Source organism: Adiantum capillus-veneris, chromosome 17 (genome assembly GCF_014529385.1).
Source record: "Adiantum capillus-veneris isolate H3 chromosome 17, ASM1452938v2, whole genome shotgun sequence".
NCBI classification, from domain to species: domain Eukaryota; kingdom Viridiplantae; phylum Streptophyta; class Polypodiopsida; order Polypodiales; family Pteridaceae; genus Adiantum; species Adiantum capillus-veneris.
The window spans coordinates 76,849,606-76,864,839 of NC_140947.1; positions in this window are offsets into that span (position 1 = coordinate 76,849,606).

Sequence of the window (15,234 nt, forward strand, 5' to 3'; positions counted from 1 at the left end):
TGTTTTAAAATGCTTTTACATTGTAACTTGGTCCCTTCATTTAAGATCTCACTTTGCTTCCTTTTCTTTTCTTTGTTTAAAGGCTAAGTGAGTCTTCACCTTGTTGTTTTTGGGTTTTGAAGATCAGGCTCTCCTAGCTCTCTAGCGGTGTTCAAAAAAAGTGTGCCTCAGCTTAGCCTTGAGCCGGTTGAGAAATCAAAACAGTCGATTGAAGAGAGGGGGAGAAGGAGGAAATTCGCTTGGAAATTTCAAAAAATAGAGTTAAATTATTAAAAAATGCCAATTATTTTAAAAAAATTCCTCCTTGAATCTATCCTAAAGGGAATTTTGTATGTTTGTGAAATTGGTTTTTCCTGAACACTATTGCCTAGTCGTGACTTCAAAACCATTTGGGCAAAAGGAAGTTCTCTTTTTGTTCTTTTTACTACAATGATGATAGTGAATGGGTGCCAAACACCACCAATTCTCTCTCTCTCTCTCTCTCTCTAGACTCACCCATAGCCATTCAACCTCAACTACCACTCATGGTAAGCCATCTTTCACCCAAATACTTCTTAACCAAGGATCTTACCAAATAATCTCATTTTCAAAACTTTAATCTCATCATGAACCTCATGCTTAATCACTCATCTCCTACTGGCATACATCTCAACCTCTCATAGAGTCCTTTTCTTCTGATTTCTAAATTTATTTTACCTATTCTATTTTGAATTCCTTACATTCCAACAATGTGCTTTTCACTAATGCCACATGGTCAGCTTTGGTATCCATATTGTCACTTGAACCCCATCACAATCTCCACATCGTCATCATTATGATCGCTAAGTTTATAATTTTTTGTGTATGTGCATGTTTGAGAGAGAGAGAGAGAGAGAGAGAGAGAGAGAGAGAGAGAGAGAGAGAGTATGTATGTTTGTGTTTTGTTACTTTTTTGCCATCTTGTAGGAAACATCTTAGTGTTTGGTTGAGTTTCTCTAGCTTTGGAGATAAAGCAATGATGGCTTTAAGGGTGATCTTTTAAGTCATTGTTAGATTTTTTTAATGTTAAAACTTAAATTTTAACAAAACAAAGGTTAATAATTGATGGATACGGATGCGGAGTGCAAGAGAGGGGAAGGAGAGAAGGGGAAGGGGATGAGAGGAGACACAGTCCTGTTTTGATGGAGCTTGTGAGAAGAAGTTCTCACTCTCCTTATTGCTCATTATAACCAAAGAATGAAATGGAGTAAGTGGGCGGGCGCCGGGCTATGGGGCCTGAAACCCAACAATTTTCCACTTGAAGGCCAACATGGTCCAAGTGGCCAAAGAATGTAGGGGCTATTATGTACAACTGTATAAATGTGAAGCATGATTGTAGCTTCACCCTATGCCCATCATCTCTATGCAATGTGTGAACCGCTCTGAGGTTAAGCTCTTTGTTAGAGCATCCGCCGCTGGGTTTTCATTCATGTGAACTTTGACTAACTCAATGTGTTTGCTAGCCAAAATATCCCCTACCACATGATACTTGACCTCTATGTGTTTCAACTTGGAGTGAAACAGGGGGTTCTTTGCTAACACAATCACACTCTGACTGTCACAATGTAGCATTGGAGTCTGGTGTATACCAAGGTCTCCCACTAGACAAGATAACCACACAGCTTCCTTACTAGAATTAGAAACTGCAACATACTCTTCCTTAGTGGTGGAAGACAAAGTGAAATTCTGGATACATGATCTCCAAGAAACTGTCGCTCCAACAAAGAAGAAAACATAGCCTAATGTGAATCGCCTAGTGTCCACACAACCCACATAATCCGAATCAGTATATCCAAGTATAGATGTATCACTGTTCCCAAAGAGTACGCACTTGTTAGCTGATCCCTTGATGTGTCTCAAGATGTACCTCACTACTTCCCAATGCTTTTTGCCTAGATTTTCCATAAACTTGTTGACCACTCCCATTGCATATGCAATGTCTGGCCGTGTGCTAACCATGGTGAACATGAGACTGCCAACTGTCGAAGAATACGACACCTTTGTCATCTCTGCCTTTTCAGCATCCGATTTGGGACAATCATGCTTGCTAAGTTTTTCGTATGCTACCATTGGGGTACTCAATGCTTTCCTTCCTTGCATATTAAAACGGTGCAAGACCTTGTGAATATACTCTTCTTGCGAAAGTTCAAGTATACCATGTTTGCGATCTCTCTTGATACGCATACCAAGAAAGCAACCTTGTACCATTGCACAAACCTTGTCGAGGATCTAAGTTGCAAAGAAGCATAATTGGGGCATTCTCTTTCAATTGCAAAGAGTGTGGTGGAAAACCTCACTATGAAAATCTCCAAGTGTTTATCGCGCTATTTTACCACATTTTCTAGAGAGAAGGTGCAAACTCAGGTAGAAAAAGAAGAGAGAAGAGGACGGGGGTTTTTTTTTATTATTATTATTGCCTTGACAGTTTCCACGTTTATTACGCCATTATTACCACGTTTATTTTTTGCTACAAAATTTAGCGCCCAGACTTTCAAATTCTGGCTTAAACATTCCCCCCCCTTCAAATTTTGGTGTTTCCTTCCTCTTTATAAAAATTAAAGAATATAGTATAAAATTTTCAATTTTAAAAAAGAGAGAGAGAGAGAGAGAGAGAGAGAGAGAGAGAGAGAGAGGAGGGGGGGGAGAAGGGGGGGTAATAAGATTACACTTGGTTACAACTAAAATAATCACGGTCAATTGATTAACATAATTGAGCATGTTCCCAAATCTAGAGAGAGGAAGAGGGGGGAGAGCGAGATGAATGGATTACACAACCAGAAAACTTCATAACTGCATGAATCATCTTCCAAAAGATCTCTACATGAGGCATCATCCAATTCTAAGCCCATGGCTCCTAAATCAATAAAGAGAGAAACGGAATTGTCATTTGTGGATGCATTGGCTTCATCATCTTCGAGTTCGTCATCCTCCATCTCATCATCTTCATCATCATGACAATCATCCTCGCTAAGACTGGCTGCCGCCGGACTTGATTCATCGACCTCCCTCTCCTTTGTTCCACCTCATCCAAAGTCGGAGGTGGAAGAGAGTCAAAGATGGTCTCCACTTCATTAGTGGAAAAAATGGTTCTCCCCCGAGGTGTTACGGGAATTACGAACCAAAATTTTGGTTGGTGGATTGCTGGGATATAGATGACCTATAAAAGAGAAGCTCAAAGTGAGTAACATTGGTATAATTAATGCTATAAGCAAATAAGAATAAAAAGGTACATGTCACTCACCTGCTCACAATTGCGCGGTAAAACTAAATTGAAATACTTTCTTGTATGATTCACACTAGAGTCCACCATGTAGAGGCCATTCTCATGTCGTCTAGACACATTTTCAAATCACTTGCACTCGAAGATGAAGGTATGAAAGGTTCTAAACTTAAACTTTAGTATCCTTTCAATAGTTCCACAGTACCTAGCTTCATCATTGTCTGTGTCAAAGTTGCCCATGATGGCACAATCCATGGTGGTCTACCCTCGTCAATGTGGCACGTACGAAAGTAACGACCCTTTGACCACATAGAGTTAAAGGGAAGGCACTACAAAATAGAAAAATATATTTTATCAAATACATATTAAAGATAATTTCAAGAAAAAAATTTACAATATGGTTTAGGTTTGAGTACTCTACCTTTGGTACGCAGCCTCGTGCATACTCCCATTCTTTGCTGGTGATATCTTCTCCGCGTGCTTTTGCCTCGGTCATTCTCTCATGAATCCACTCTGCACTAATGAGATCTGGGAAACGTGCAAGGTGTCTAAGCACTGGGGGTGCCCTCCTTCCTCCATGCGCTTGTGTCCATGCTTCTCTCTCTTGCAAACGCCTTGCCTTTGCCATTGTCCACAAGTCCACCCACTTGGTCATAATCTTTGTATTAAGGATACAAAAGTTATTGACCACTCAGGATAGATTCATATCCATGTCAAGTAGTTTCCCCTTTCCACTTGGCAAGTGTGAAGTCATCCTTGCAACTTTCTCATCTAACCACATCCGAGGCATTGAAGGATCAAGTTGTGCCAAATACTATGATATGTAAACAAATGCCTCTTGAACGATCCACCCTTCAGCCATACATACCTCTGGTTGAGACCGTAGCCACACAAAATCTTTGAGAGTCTTTAAAAACCTCTCTAAGAAGACCATCCATCATGCGTGCACTACTCTACATATAGCGATCTCCTCCACCACGTGAACCAAGAGGTGAATTTGACTAAGAAGGACCGATCAAGAAAATGCATCTTCAATGGCACACACGGTTTCTGTTGCAAGTGTTTGAGCACCAGGGATAGCATCTATTTTGATTTCCTTGGAGCTCACAGATCTGCAAGTAAACACACAAGGATACACTAAGTGCTAGTTGAAATTATTGTGTACATAAAAAAGGTGTAGTTGAGTGGAGTCTTGTGGTGTACCTTACTAGCTCTCCTAGTTTGAAAATAGCGTCCTTGACTTTCTTGTCCCGACATATACACATACTCATTGGCAGAATGAACTACAATCTAAATCAGGGGAAGGGAAAGTGAGTGAAATTCATACGCACAAACTATAGATAGAATAGGGAATATGAAGATTACCTGAAGCATCTTGTGCCAATCATGGGACTTCAACCCATACAATTGAATGCTTCCACCCTTCTTGCTTTTGTGAAAGCTCCCTTTAGCGACCTCATGTATTCTGTTGGTGTGCGAATAGAGGCAATGGTACCCTTCACCTTGTCTAATTCTTCTTTGACTAGCATCCATGGTGCTTTAGGAAGCACAATCTTTCCATTTGGGGCACGACGTGGAGTAGCAGAGGCGGGGAGACATTTTAAAAGCCTCAAATCCTCCCTCGCACCCAAAGAGTCCTTCTTGCCAATAATGTGGTCCCACAGTGTTTGGGCTACATTCTTGAATATGTGCATGGGATCCAAGAGGTGTTATATTTTTAAGTCCTTCCAATATGGAAGCCTTAAAAATATGGAATACCTTGACATACCTATTGGTGGAGGACACGGAGCCGGATTGTTGTTGTGGTGTTCTTCCCAAATGGTTGCCCAATCTGCCATCGTGAGCTTTAGAGGGGTCTTCCCATTGTTGGAGCCTTGTGCTTGTTATGTCCTTGGGGTAAGAAACAATGGTTGTTTGGATAGATTACCTTGCGCAAGGAATCGGGCCTCTCCGTCACCAACGATGGCCCACAAGTAGGACATGCATTGTGCCCCGATGTGGACAACCTTGTATACATATCATATCATTAGGGAGAGGGGGAAAGATAGAGAAGGAAATAGAGGAAAGGGGGTTACCAAAAATCTCTCCAAGCCTAAGATAATCGTGCATAGTCCACATAAGGATTCCCCTCACAATGGCCTCTCTCCCCCCCTTTGCAAGTGAGACATCGACAAAAGGAATGCCTCTCTATAACTCCTCCAACTCCTCGATGAGGGGCTCGAGGTAGACGTCAATATTTGGTACTTTTTACTTCCCTGGCACAAGCAAGAAAAGAAGTATATTTCCCTTCTTGGTTGTCTCCCATAGTGGAATATTGTAGTTGACGATCACCACAGGCCAAGTGCTCCGTGAAGTAGACTTAGTGTCGAAGGGGTTGACATCGTCACTTGCTAACCCAAGCCTCAAGTGTCGAGGCTCCAACCCAAACTCTGGTCATTGAGTTTCGATGTGCCTCCATGCAAGTGAATCGACAGGGACACGCATCGTTCCATCATTTGAGCAGTGGTTGGCGTGCCACGCGAGAAGCTCCACGGTAGACCTCCTTTTAAACATGTTTTGGATGCAAGGAATTAATGGAAAATGACTCCATACCTTGCGGGGTAGATGCGTCCCACTCACTCCGGTCTTGTATCGTGCCTCCCCGCACACGAGACATGAGGTAGCATGTGCGTCCTCATTGCGGTATAGCATGCAATTGTTGACGCACGCATGGATGCACTCATACTCCATTCCAAGTGCATTGACATACGATCTAGCTCGTCGATGATCTGGAGGCATGTGATGATCTTCTGGCAACATTTTGCCCATCAAACTACAACAAACAAGCGTACTAGTATAATTGCTAGAAGACGGCACCATAAAGCGAGTGGAGAGTATATAAAAGCCACTTTCCATACTTACAGAAATAGTGCATCGACACTTGCATTACTCCAACCAAATTTTTCTTGCAAGTTGAGGACTTCCAACGATACTCGGAGCATCGAGTATCGTGCACCGTCATAAAGAGGTGTTCGGGCACTCGCCATCAATCTATCCTCCGTTTTGGCAGCCCGTTTAGTGCAGGGCTGACAATCCTTCTCGCACATGTCACGCTCATGAGCCAGTAACTCATCACACATGTCGAACATATGCTCATCCTCTGCCTCAAAGTGCGAAGGAGACGCCATAGGAGCTGTCAAAGTAGAGCCAATGGGAGGATCACCATGCACTGCACCCAAATTGCCCATTCGCTCTTGCCTCTGCCATTCGGCCTTGCGCGCCGGTGCACCACTACCGAACACGGACCAATGGGGCACCTCCTCAAGCGACGGGTGAGTCATGCTCTCATCTCTCCGAGCGCTTTTTTTTAAAGATTCCAAAGCCCTTCGTTCTCAACGTGCTCCAAGGCAATGCACCTCAAGCGAGGGATTTCCCGTTTGCACTTGGAGCAAGGACAAGGGAGTTTTTCCTTGAGCCAACGATCGCGCTCAAGGTCTCCAGGGGGGCCACGATCATCCTAGTCGATGTCCTGCACACGTGAAATGTTGTTTATTTATTCATGTGTCCTAAAAAATAAATAATTAGAAAAACCCTAAATTCCATTAAAAAAATTACATGAAGTTAAGTTCAAAGAGGAAAAATGACAATGAGAGCTAAATTTATTTTTAACTAAAAGAGAACTTGAAAAATAAAATTAATAAATATTTAAAAGTACTAAAAAATAAAGTATCCATAAAAAATTAAAAACCTTCATTAAAAAAACTCAAAGGGCTAAAAAATGGAACAATGGATAGCTAAGGGTAGAGGGGGTGGTTTGTACCTCCCCCCCCCCCCCCCCCCCCCCCCCCCTCTGCAACCTCGGATTCGCATGTATCTGTTTGAAATGACCAGTCGTGCCGTAATAGGAGCGGTAATAGGCACGGTAATGCCTCCTTTCCAAGCTCTCCCCCCCCCCCCCCCCCCCCCCTTCTCTCCCTACTCCATCTCAAGCACAACATCAACACATACACACACACACGTTCGGGTCAAGGAGGAGTTTGTCGAAGGGGGTTTTTCACGTTCTTCATTGGAAGCTCAACCTAGCCGACAACCGCACTACAAGAAAAGGTAAACAAAAAACAACGCTCCTCCCCCCTCTTTTCCTATTGTTTTCTACTACTACTACTAACACACACACATGCATGCATAAAGCCAAAAAAAAAACCAAAAAAAGTAGAGATATTATGACATACCTCATTCATTTTCCAAATGGTTGCGCTGTTGAAATGTCTCTTCGTGCATGGTAGAGAAGAGACGCTTATTTGGAAATGGTTGCATTGTTGAAATGTCTCTTCGTACGTGGTAGAGAAGAGACGCTTATTTGGAAATGGTTGCGTTGCTCGTCTTGTTAGATTTTCAAATGTTAAAAATGTTAGGTTTGTTAGAGATAGTGAATGTTAGATAGAAATATTAAGTTTGTTAGATAGAAATGTTGCATAGAAATAGAGAGAGAGAAGGAGAAATAGAGAGAGAGAGATAGATAAAGAGAGAGAGAGAGAGAGAGAGAGAGAGATAAATGGAAATGAGCCGAGTACGAATAGTCGAGTGTGCATAGTTGTATGTACTCTAGTTTCTTTCGGAACTTGAATTGACAACACATTGTGCAAGAACCCTAACGGCCAATCGATGCAATGTAGGCGCCGAAGCACCATTCTTGAGCCGCCATGTCCATGCTGGTTGTTCTGATGCAAGGTTTTGCACAAAATTCGATTTGAAAAGGCCATCCTTTACCGTGTACTTTGTCAGGTCAGTGACTTCTTGGGCTTGATCATCTGGATTGCTGTAGAAATTACTTAACCACATCATAGAAGTCTTCAATCACCTCCTCATCTAAATCATCACAACCCATGTTCCAGTACTCTGGATCAAGCAGACAAGCAACACTATGTAGTGGGCTATGTGCACTAACCCATCGAGCATATACATACTTATTTAAGATATCTCTTTTAACCTTATTAAAAGGTGCTCTCCAGGGCTTGATCAAACAATTTTTTGGCTCCGAAGGAGAGTTCAAGCTCTCCTGAAGATCATACCAGCCCATGTACACCTTCCCTATATTGGGTAACTTAAGATCAAACTGACGCAAAGATATCATCACAGGCCTCATCACCAAGTATGTGTCCCCAACATAATACCAAAAGTGTCTATCATCAATAAGCACTTTCACAGATCGAACCTTTGTTTTTTCTCGTACTGGTTGCTCTGCTTCCCACTCATAGAAGCCTTCATACACAAATGTCTCCAAAACATCACTTTTATTTTGCAAAAGACTCTCCACTGAAGCTAGTGCAAAATCTGGTTTCATATGGAAGCTTCAATATTGTGGGCATACGTTGCGGTACATGTCCAACATATGTTGTCTCTTCAAAATAAACTTCATTACCTTCCTTGCATTATCTATAATGATTTTGAACCAATCGGTGTCCTTTTTCTTATACCAATCCTGCAACACAAGATTCAAGCTATGTGCATTGCAACCAAACATGTACAAGCTAGGAAAGCGCTCCTCCAAGAGATGACCCGCTGCTCTATAATTTTTGGCATTGTCCATTATCACATGTACTACATTTTGGACACCAACTTTATGAATTGTTTCTGTGATTATATCGGCTATATAGCTCCCTGAATTTATCTCACCCGAGCTGTCAACCGATTTAATAAAGTACCCCTTCAAGTACTAAATATCATAACATTAATCATCGGTCTGCGGTGGACATTTGATTATCCATCACTGACTATAGTGCATCCTGTTTGATCAGCTAATTTCAAGATCAATCTATCAACTTCTTTTTGGGTGTCGCCGAAGCATTTATCCAAGAAGGTTGTCCGCATTGATGATATGATGGAGGGGAACAGCCAGCCCCATACTCACCAATCTTCTTCCATGCATTCTTCCATGACTCGTGTGACCAGCAACATAGAACTGGCTCTAAAATAGATAGCTTGTGCAAGAGCAGATTGTGCCTCTTCAAGAGAAGTTGATCGAAATCTATGCTCTAGACTTACTTGCCTCATTCTACGCATTTCAAACTGGTACTCGGGCGATCCATCTTCAGTGCTAGCTCTTTGTGTGTGTGTGTGTGTGTGTGTGTGTGTGTGTGTGTGTGTGTGTGTGTGGGTGTGTGTGTGTGTTGGTCGGCATGGAGGGTGCACCACTATTTTGTCCGCCTTGTGTTGAGGCAGCACTGCCTTGGTGCTCTGAAGCATAACGGCTTGGAGTCGGTATTCTAGGTCGTCTTGCATTGGCTACACCTCCTAACAACTCTCTCAAGCGTTTCGTAGCACTCTCATGACCTACACCATTACATCTGCCTCCATTAGACCTATTAGTTGTTCCATTCCCTGATCCAAGGAAGTGTTCCCTAATGCGAGGTACACCTCTTGATTTTTCTTTGCCACATAATTTGCAACGCCAATCTATAATGATCTTACATTCTGAGCAAATTGCCACTCAGGCCTGGGCACCTTATCACCGACGGCCTTGCGCTTCCCTTTATTGGAAGCTCCATTGTTTGATATTTCACCACCAGTCGATAGGCGACTAGAAGTAGGTGCATTGATGTTCTGAGAGCAAGCATTGGCATCCATGACAAGTTCACAAGCCACCTATACATTCATACAATTGTAAAAATAGTAAGTTTTTGAAAAACATAATTTAATTGAACAATTGTACAATAAAGTAAAATAATTTACATATAAACATAAAGCAAAAAATGAGCCCCAAGCATTTGCAACCACCTATACCCTCCGCAAGGATGCTCCCTACCCAAACCTGTTTCTAGGCGGATAGACACCCAAGCGAGGTAACTATACGTAATGAACAATACATAGGTGTAGTGATAAGGAGCACTCCATTCCAACCATAGAAATGAGCCCCAAGCACTTGCACCACCTATACCCTCCGCAAGGATGCTCTCTACCCAAACTTGTTTCTAGGCGGATAGACAACCAAGGGAGGTAACTATACGTGTAACAAACAATACGTAGGTGTAGTGATAAGTCCATTCCAACCATAGAAATGAGCCCCAAGAACTAGCACCACCTATACCCTCCGCAAGGATGCTCCCTACCCAAACCTGTTTCCAGGCGGATAGACACCCAAGGGAAAGTCAATTGTAACAATTTGTGTTGTTAGAAAACAGAGGAATCAAAGCTACTTGAATGAAAACCAAGACCTCAAATAAGCCAACAAGTGTGTCAAAACAAACGGAGGCAAGTATGAGACATTGTTTATATAGCCACCTCCAGAAATGGGGGCAAGAGGAAGATATAGTCGAGCCCATCGGGCATGATTGTTGGCCCGCCGGGCCCCACCGAGATAACTTAAAAGATTGTCGGGCTAACAGGAAAGACCGGTTCTAGCAGGTTCTTGTGAATTTGATGTTATTAACACTCTCATGGAGTGTTAATAACATGAGTTATTACCACTTCGCACTTCACGTGAAGATGTGAATGAAATCCCTAGTTATGATGTACATTTTTTGTTTCTAGTTTTTATATGATACTCTCACACGTGAGAATTTCTATGAAAGAAATAAATAGAAAGAAATGAAGCATTCCGATTATATGAAATGTGGTTTATATAGAGTCGACCATACAAGACAACAATATGGGTTTGCAACTATTGTTACCTATCAAGTATGATTCAACTTGAGGCAGTCCTTATAGATTGTTCTCAATACCTCCATTCCATGATGTCTAAAAACCCTCCCTGGTGTATTCAAACAATCACAAGATTAGAAAGCTTGCATTTCAAAGTGAGATACAACGCATCAACGATCATCACTCTGCTCGTTGAGCTAACCAGCATACCCAAGACCTGCAACTCCGTCCAGTGCGCACTTTGCAAGTGAAAAAAATGTAACACCTGCCAACCTTAATCGTTGCAATACTCATGCTCCCTTGCATGGCCACCACATCCCTTGAAAACGCGGCATTGTCCCGATGTCTTACACGCACATGCTCCTATTCAACCTGCCACTTGTGTCTCACGACCTCGTCGTCCCTTTCTTTTATATTTTTCTTTCCTTCATTTCTTTTTCCTTTAGTTCCCCAAAGAGCATCTTCCTGTGATTCCCCCTAAACAAATGCTTTAAAAATTGAGCCCATAAATATCTTGAAAACAATCGGGACCAAATCTAAGATGGAAAATGCACTCATAGTACACAAGTACAAACATGTTTGCCAAGAACATCTACGTTTTTACAGAACTTATCATATTATGAGCAATAACATTCAAGAACGATATTATTTTGTAAAAAGTCAGTGTTGCAAATAAGATTTTTTTTGGGACAGTGATAGCTCCATCCAATCATGACATTGTTTAACATAGCATGGTGACCAAAAAGAGCATCAGAACATTCACAAAAAAAAATATTTAAGCAAAAACCAATCCAAAAGTTCATTGTGGTACAGAGAGTGTAAAACCAAATCTTTCTCATGCGGGCTTCTTGTCCTTCTCCCACATGGACCAAAAAGTACATGCACATCAGTTTAAATTCTCTCTCTCTCTCTCTCTCTCTCTCTCTCTCTCTCTCTCTCTCAACTTTAAACTTTTCCTCTATTATGGCTAGTCAAGGAGCGAGGGGTTAGAAAAGAAGTAAAAGAGCTATTGGATGTAGTAAGAGAGTTTGGCCTTTTAAGAGAGGTGTTGGAAATAGGGTTGTAGAAAAACACACATAGCTTGGAGAAGATGAAGAAGCTCAAGGCACACAACAAAGAGTATATTGCTTAGTGCACAAATGAAAGATAAGTTAGCCCTAGAAGGATGGGCGTATATACAATGCACAAGGAAAAAACATCGTAGTGAAGGAAAAAATGCCCCGACGGCCTAAGTGTCTTTCCACACACCACTACCATATATGTATGGTAACAAAGCTTCCATGGGAGTGAAGGGGTGAACGAGAGCTGGCACCTAGCGTAAAGGGAAGTGCCATGCCCTAAGGAAAGGATCAATCCACAAAGGAGAGTAAGCCCAAACCTTTACGAAAAGCTTCGAACTACTCATGAGGCAATGCCTTTGTGAATAGATCTAAAAGGTTTTCGTGTGTTGGCACATAAGCCAAGCTAATATCTCTTGTTGAGAGTCTCTCTCTGACATAGTGATAGTGCACCTAAATGTGCTTTGTGCGAGCATGAAAAACTGGGTTCGTTTCAACTACCAATGCCCTCTGACCGTGAGTGTAGATGATGTTGGCAGTGTCCTGTCCAACACCCAAATCAGCCATAAGATGTTTGAGCCATACACACTCAACGTTAGTTGTGAAGACTGCTCTATACTGAATCTCACAACTGGAAGTGGCCATAGTAGGTTCTTTCTTGCTCAACCATGATATGCATGAACTGTTGAGCATGAAACAAAAACCACTTGTGGACACTTGCATGTCATAACAACCAGCTCAATCCGAGTCCAAAAAAGCATGTAAATCTGGGGGCAATGATCCCCCTTGGGAGAAAACAATCCAAGATGTAAAGTGCCACTCAAGTAGTGAAAATACTCTTGACAGCATGTAAGTGCTTAGACCCTGGGCTATGCATAAATCTGATTACCTGTGAGACTACAAACTGAATATCTAGCCTCGTGTTGCATACATAAATAAGGCATCCAACAGCAGTTTGATAAAAAGTGACATCGGCAGGATCACCAGCATCATGAAGACTCATTTTAAACCTATTTCCATGGTAGTAGCAATAGGTTTGCAATCCTCTATTCCAATCTTACATAGCAATGTCTCTATGTACCTTGTTTGGCACAAGGCAATACCACCATCACACTGCTTAAATTGTATACCCAAGTAATGATGCAACAACCCCAAATTTTTCATCTCGAAAGTAGCATTCAGATCAGTCCTAAATTCAACAATATATGTCTGGTTCATCGAGTGATCAGTAAATCATCAACGTAAAGAACGACAATGAGAAGTACATCACCCTCACGCTTTACATACAAAGTGCTTTCTGTTTATTTGTTATGAAAACCTCGTTTAAAACAATGTGTGTCAGCTTTCTCGTACCAAGCATGAGGAGATTGCTTCAAACCATACAAAGCTTTCTTACATTTGCACACTTTATCTTCTTGTCCTTTTATGAAAAAACCGCGAGGCTGTGTTCATGAACTTTTTCAAATAGATCACCATTCAAGAATGCAGTAACAATGTCTGATTGATGCACATTCCATCCAAAGTCAGTTGTGCTAATGCACATAGAAAATGCACAATAGTCATACAAAAAGTGGGAGCAAAAGTCTCTTCATAATCTATGCCTTTCTGTTGTGCATAACCTTTTGCAACAAGCCAAGCCTAATAGCGATCAATCTCACCCTCGGGCTTGCATTTCAACTTGTAAACCCACAGAATCTGGACCAATGCCCTACACAACATTCCAAACGTCCTTTGACACAAGAAGATGTTGCATCATGTAATCCCACATTGGATAATTGTCCCCATCCAGTTTATCATCAGTAGCGAACATCTTGAATACATCTATATTATTGTCAACCATGGCGAGTGCCTGCACCTGATGTGAAAACTACCCGAAAAGAGGAGAAACAAAGTGGGACTAACACATGCTATATAGCACAACCCAAAGAAGGTTGTAAGGACTTGTTATGCAAAAAATTTCACTGACAAAAATTATGCACAAAAGGATGAAAATGCTTGCACAAACTACCTGTAGTGGAACTGAGGTCGAAATGAGCACGAATGAAAATTCTGAGCAGACGAAGCTCTTTGAGCTATCCCAAATTATTTGTTGACCTGTTGACGCTCACCAAAGCTCGCCTAAATCGAAATGAGCGCGAATGAAAATTCTGAGCAGACGAAGCTTTTTGAGCTATCCCAAAGTATTTGTCAACCTGTTGACGCTCACCAAAGCTCACCTGAATCGAAGAAAGTTGCGGATCATAGAGCCCTGCATTAGAAGCACATTTAACTTTATCAATAAAATTGAGGTTGGAAGGAGCATTAATAAGTTCTCCTTTATTCAAAAACTCTCCTCCCTTCAATATTTTAAGGCGGAAATCCTCAACAATGGATACGGGAAGGTTAGCAAGATAAACCCAAGTTTCATTAAGTATGGGAGTAGAAAAAGCTTTACAAGGTAAAAACCAAGGTTGGTGGCCAACACCAAATGACTCGACTTTGATTGGTCTAACTGGGAGAAAGGGGAACACTTTAGAAACCTTAGGGACCATTTCTAAAAGAGTAGAATCAATGAGAGTGCAAAGATTGTTTTGGAATTATTTGATAGCTTCCAAAGTAGATTTATCTCAACAGAAGAGACCACCTGATTGTGGATTGGCCGGAGTGCTAACAAAAGCCAGATTTAAGCCACACAAGTTTTTCAAATAATTAAAAAGTTTAGCTCTAGATGAGGAAAAATGGACCAATTCTTGATTATATTGTTAAGTCAAAATAGAGAGCTAATAAGGAGTCATAAATAAGTTGTGAATCTTCCAAATTGCTACTACATTGAAGGACAAGACAACTAGCAAACAGAAAGGGGCTCAGAAGCAAGTTTGAGCCCTTGCAAGAGGGACAAGTTCTGTATCAAGAAAGTGAGAGATTAGTTGTAGAGAGGTAGCTACTTAGAATATATTATCTTTTTGTTTTTGGATTTTCTATCAAGAAAAGGCCTAGTTCTAGGGGGAGGACTTTATGTGTGGAGTGTTGTTTTAGAAATTGTAGGATGTTTTCCACGATTTTGACATGTTTCTCATGGTCATGGATAGCCCTCATATGAGCAATCCGTTTAAAGGTAGTATGTTCCTGAAAGCACAAGCATTAAATCACTTAAACATGGGTAAGCAAATTTGGATTAACCTACAACCTTAAACCGATAGTTCCAAAAGACTACAATAGCCATGAGTGGGAACCCAGTCTATAGTCAAAGAAAGACCACTTAACACCTGTCAACTTATCAAGGAATTATAGGCAGTGGGTCAATCAAAGCCTATAGACCATAATAATATAACACCAACA